This window comes from Castor canadensis, chromosome 14, assembly GCF_047511655.1.
Source record: "Castor canadensis chromosome 14, mCasCan1.hap1v2, whole genome shotgun sequence".
NCBI lineage: Eukaryota > Metazoa > Chordata > Mammalia > Rodentia > Castoridae > Castor > Castor canadensis.
The window spans coordinates 48577627-48583455 of record NC_133399.1 but is presented as its reverse complement, the minus strand read 5'-3'; the positions used below and the strand labels follow the sequence as shown (position 1 = coordinate 48583455).

The 5829-nt window shown below is 37.2% G+C and overlaps 1 non-coding gene across 1 annotated transcript; it reads right to left on the bottom strand.

The window, feature by feature from the left end:
- Nucleotides 1-5241: 5241 nt before the first annotated feature.
- LOC141417108 (small nucleolar RNA SNORA51) lies at nt 5242-5373 on the bottom strand. The gene has a single exon (XR_012441727.1). It is a non-coding gene; the product is annotated as a small nucleolar RNA SNORA51 (small nucleolar RNA).
- Nucleotides 5374-5829: the final 456 nt, after the last annotated feature.

Sequence of the window (5829 nt, the reverse complement as noted above, 5' to 3'; positions counted from 1 at the left end):
ACCTAGGCTTTTCACAATCTGACCCCTGTTATAACTGAATTCAACTTGTGTTTTTCTATCATATTTACTAGACTCCAGATATACAGAATCACTCCCTTTTCCTTACTTACTCCATTCACACTTCTGTGCTTGCAACTTTTCTATCCAGACAGCTTCCTGATTGCTCCTTCTTTTCCTTCAGTTCTTTACTTAAATGCCAGTTTCTCTAGTTACTCAAAGATTTACACCACCCCTCACCTGAAGAACATAAAAATTTCATTTTTCTTCTTTGGTTTTCTACCAGCACTTTGTCACTGGAGGCATATTTAATTGGAATGTATGTATCTCTGATCGGATGATTTTCAGGAGGCAAGTGGCTGATATTGATTGGATAGTAGAGTAGTTATCTACACACATTTTTTTCTTGTAAATAATTGTCACTTTTGTTTTTCTTTTTCATCCTTTTATGTACTCATAGTATAACAGTCTCTAGTGGGGAAATTTCCAATGGAAAAAATTCAATCTCTATAAATTCATGTAGTTATATGATAGTGGTATTACGTGCCCATCACCTGTATTTATGCCATATAAAAGTAATTGCAGCCAGCACGCATGGCTCACACCTGTAATCCCAGCTATTCAGGAGGCAGAGATCAGGAGGATTAGGGTTTGAAGACAGCCTGGGCAAACAGTTCACGAGACCCTGTCTCCAAAAAACCCATCACAAAATAGGGTTGGTGGAGGTGTAGGCACTGAGTTCAAACCCCAGTACTGCAAAAAATTGCAATGGTCTCTTGGTAAGTTCCACTTTTTATGTTAGGACTAGACACTATGCTGAAGGTATACAAATGTTTCCAAACAGAACAACATAGCACAAATCAAGTTATTACTCCTATGTTTAAGAGCATTGCCTTGAGGTGGTGTGATTTTTGTCTTGCAGTGTATCATTCAAGCTTGGCATAGCATTCATCTCTTTTTGCTTGTTCCTGTGTATTTCATGCTTTCTTTACAAGTTCCAAGGAACATCTAGCTCCATTTACCTGAAAGTTTGTGCTTATTTTCTGTTCTCTATCTAAGTGGTTTCCACCACTACTTTGCCTGGTGGGATCTCTTTTATTTTATTTTCTTCCTCTTCTGCAAAGCCTTTCTTGTGCTAAGATATAACTTTTCATGTCTCCACTTCTATATATAACATTTGTTCACAGTTGCTTGCAACTTACTTGTTGAGGAAAAACTTATTTCCTTGTATTTAGTTGGTACATCCTTGTTTTATATCAACTATAAAGATGGGGAAGAGCTGTAATTTTATCAGAATTGTATGTTTATGTTTTCAGCAAAAGTACTCAAAAATATTAGCTTTTAAAATGTGTTTTATTGATTCTTCCTAGGATATGAAGGAAGTAAAGAAAAAGGATAATGAAAAATGGAACACCAAAGAATCTGTGATTATACCAATGTTTGAGAAGTCTGATTCATTAATGGTGGTCTCCTACAAGTACAGGATGGTTGCAGTTTAAGTGAAATAGATCAGGCCTAACTAAAGCAAAACCTATCTTTTTAAATTTCCCTGTGAAAGAAATGTCAGTGAAGATTACTTTTTGTGGATACAGACAGGGCAGAAGCATCTTCCATGCTATCAATAGGGTTGAAAGGTGACGATGAGGACAACTGACATTGACAAGGAGAAGTTTATTTTTAATTTTTCATCATTTTCATTTTTTTCTTAGCATATTATTGTTGTACTGGGGATGCATTGTGACCTTACAAAAGTACTTACATTATATCTTAGATAGATTCATCATTTCTACCATTTTCCTTTATCCACCCTCCACCCTTCTTAGAGTAGTTTCAACAGTCTCTCTTCCATTTTCATACATGAGTACCTAATATCAACGGCATAATCACCTTCCTTCACACTTTCCTTGTGCTCCTCCTCTCCAAGTGGTACCAAAGTCTAGACAGGACCTTATTATTATTATTTTTTTACCTTCCTGTCTTTCCTTTTTGAAAAAAGACATTTGTTGTGCTAAAATACCTATACAGGGAGTTTTGTTATGACATTTCCATGTACATATGTATTATATCCTAAATTGGTTAATACCCTCCATTTTTCTTCTTTATACCTTAGTCCCCTTATGTTGACTTCAATAGGATTAGGATGAAATATGCTTTTGTTTCTTTTTTTCGGCACTGGGGTTCGAACTCAGAGCCTCATGCTTGTGGCCTCATGCTTGCAGGTACCCTGCCACTTGAGCCACTTCACCAGCCCAGGTTCAAATATTCTATATTCATTCTTGTATAGAAAGTACATGAACCATACTCGCCTGCTTTACCCTCCCCTTCTTGTTAGTGCCCTACCGTTAGTGTTACTTTTTTTTCATTCTTATACTTCATTGTTTAGGTGTTTGATCATTGTTCAGTGGAATTTTTGCCCTGGTATTATACTTGTACATGCACTGTGCTCCACTGCACTTCTTGCTCTTATCCCCCTATTCTGTGTTGTGCAACAGTTTTTCTCTGTGTTTCATTATGTGTTGCTTCTATTCTTCTTTTCTTCTGCCCTTAGTCTCCACTACAATTTCCACATTTGGGTGCATGTTCTGTATGTAATTGTTTGTAAACGTGACAGTTATTGTATTTGTTTTTTAAATTTTAATTTATTTTTATTATTGTTGTACTGGGAGTACATTTTGACATTTTCCAAAGATCTTACAACATATCATAATCGAGTTGATGCCCTCCATCATACTCCTTTAACCTCCTCCCCCCATTCCTGGAATAGTTTCAACAAGTCACATTTTTCTTTTCTTTGTTTATCACTTTATTGTTTTGATATATTTTGTTATTGTTAATTATCTTACAATTGTTGTACTGGGGGTACATGGTGAGATTTACAAAAGTTCTTACAATAGGTCATAGTTTAATTCACCCCATCCATCGTTCTCCTTAATCTGCCCTCCCCTTTTTCCTGGAATAGTTTGAAGAGGTCTCATTTTTCCTTTTTTATGCAGTGGTCAGAGAGTATGCAGTACATAATATTTCTACCATATTCACCCTCCTACACCTTTTCTTTATAGCCCCCTCTTCCTACTGGAACCGATCCCCAGACAGGACCTGTTTTACCTTCCTGATCTCCGTTTTTCAAAAAGACATTTTTGTTTGTATAGCACAGCTATACAGGGAGTTTATAATTTTTCTTTCTTTAATTTTATCATTTTTACATTTACTTACATGTGTGTATATTGTTAGGGCCTCCTTCCTCCTCTCCACAACACTGCCCCCGTTCTGGGCAGAACCTATTCTGCCCTCTTCTCTGATTTTCTTGATGAGAAAACTTAAGAGTGAATAAGAAAGACATAGCGTTTTTGCTAGTTTGAGATAAAGATAGCTCTACAGAAAGATTCCTAGAGTTCCTTCCATGCACTTGTGTATTGAAATCCACATTGCTTCATCTCTACCAGACTGTTCATTACTTCTTTGTCCCCTTCCCATACTGGTGTCTGTCAGTTTAAGATTACTTTATTAGCTTCTCTACAGTGAGCACATCAACCACATTCAAGTTTGAGGTTTCCTCCCCTTTCCCTATTTCTCCCATCCACGTTCACCCATGTCCAATAATATTACTGCATTTATTTTAGGTCTATGACCCTCATATAAAGGAGAACATGTGATTTTTGGCATTCTGAGCCTAGCTAACTTTGCTTAAGATGATGTTCTCCAATTGCATCCATTTACTTGTGAATGACAAAAATTCACTCTTTGTGGCTGAGTAAAATTCTATTGTGTACAAATACCACATTTTCTTAATGCATTTGTCAGTAGTGGAGCATCCTGGCTAGTTTACTAGCTTGGCAATTGTGAATAGTGCTGCAATAAACATGGATGTGCAGGTGCCTTTGGAATAATCTGAGTCACATTCCTTTGGGTGTATCCCTAGGAGAGATATTGCTGGATCATAGAAGATCTATGTTTAGTTTTTTAAGAAGCCTCCATATTGTTTTCCACAGTGGTTGTACTAGCTTGCATTCCCACCAGCAGTGATGAGGGTTCCTTTTCCCTGCATCCTTGCCAACATTTGTTGCTGGTGGTGTTTTTGATGATAGCTATTCTAACAGGGGTGAGGTGGAATCTTATTGTGGTTTTGATTTGCATTTCCTTTAGGGCTAGGGATGGTGAGCATTTTTTCATGTGTTTTTGGCCATTGGATTTCTTCCTTAGAAAAAGTTATGCTTAGTTCGGTTGCCCACTTTTTTATTGGTTCATTGATTTTTGGGGAGTTTAGTTTTTTCTGTTCCCTGTATATCTGGTTATTAGTCCTTTGTCTAATGTATAGCTAGCAAATATTTTCTCCTACTCTGTGCGTGGTCTCTTCAGTTCAGAGACCATACTGTTTGTTGTGCAGAAGCTTTTTAATTTCATGTAGTCCCATTTTCCATCATTTCTCTTAGTTGCTGGGCGGATGGAGTTCTACGGAGGAAGTCCTTGCCTATACCTATTGTTTCCAAGGTATTCCCTGCTCTTTTGTGTACTAACTGCAAGGTTTCTGGTCTGATTTTAAGGTCCTTAATCCACTTTGAGTTGAAACTAGTACAGGGTGACAGGCATGGATTTAGTTTCAGTTTTTTGCAGGCATATCACCACTTTTCCCAGCAACATTTGTTGAAGAGACTGTCTATTCTCCATCATATGTTTTTGGCATCTTTGTCAAAAATAAGGGGGCAGAGCTGTGTGGATTCATATCTGGGACCTCTATTCTGTTCCACTGGTCTTCATGTCTGTTTTTGTGACAGTACCATTCTGTTTTTATTGTGATGGCTCTGTAGTATAATTTGAAGTCTGACATTGTGATACCTCCAGCATTGCTCTTTTAGCTCAGTATTGCCTTGGCTATTCATGGTCTTTTGTGTTTCTAATGAACTTTAGGGTAGATTTTTCAATCTCTGTGATGATTGTCATTGGGATTTTGATGGGAATTGCATTGAACATGTGGATTGCTTTTGGTAGTATAGCCATTTTTACTATGTTGATTCTGCCAATCCATGAGCATGGGAGATCTCTCCATCTTCTGTAGTCTTCCTCAATCTCTTTTTTCCAGTAGTTTGTAGTTCTCCTTGTAGAAGTCATTTATAACTTTTGTTAAGTTTATTCCTAGGTATTTGATTTTTTTGAGGCTACTGTAAATGGAATTGTTTTCCTATGTTCTTTTTCAATTTGTTCATTGTTGGTGTATAGAAAGGCTACTGATTTTTTTTTTCTCCCACCCCATGTCTCTGCATTCACAGTACAGACTAGGCACAGGACTTGGGCTGAGGTGTACATGGGGTAGGTTTACTTTGCCTCCTCCTCCTATACAGTCAGTGTAAGAACACAGCTTGTGATAAGCACCAAGAGGCTAAAGGCTACTGATTTCTGTAAGTTGATTTTGTATCCTGGTATATTGCTGAAAGTGATAATGGTGGCTAGGAGTTTTTGAATGAAATTTTTTGCATCTTTATAGTATAGGATCATATCGTCTGCAGATAGGGATACCTTGACTATTTCTTTACATATTTTTATTCCCTTTATTTCTTCTTCTTACCTTATTGCTCTGGCTAGGAGATCCAGGACTGTGTTGAATAGGAGTGGGCAGGGTGGGCATCCTTGCCTTGTTCCTGATGGTGGTCAGGATGGTTTCAATTTTTTCCCTATTAAGTATGATTTTGGTTTTAGGTTTGTCATATATAGCTTTTATAATGTTGAGGTACATTCCTGTATTCCCAATTTTCTTAAGGATTTTATCATGAACTGGTGATGAATCTTATCAAAGGCCTTTTCTGCATCTATTGAGAAGATCAAGTGGTTTTTGCTTCT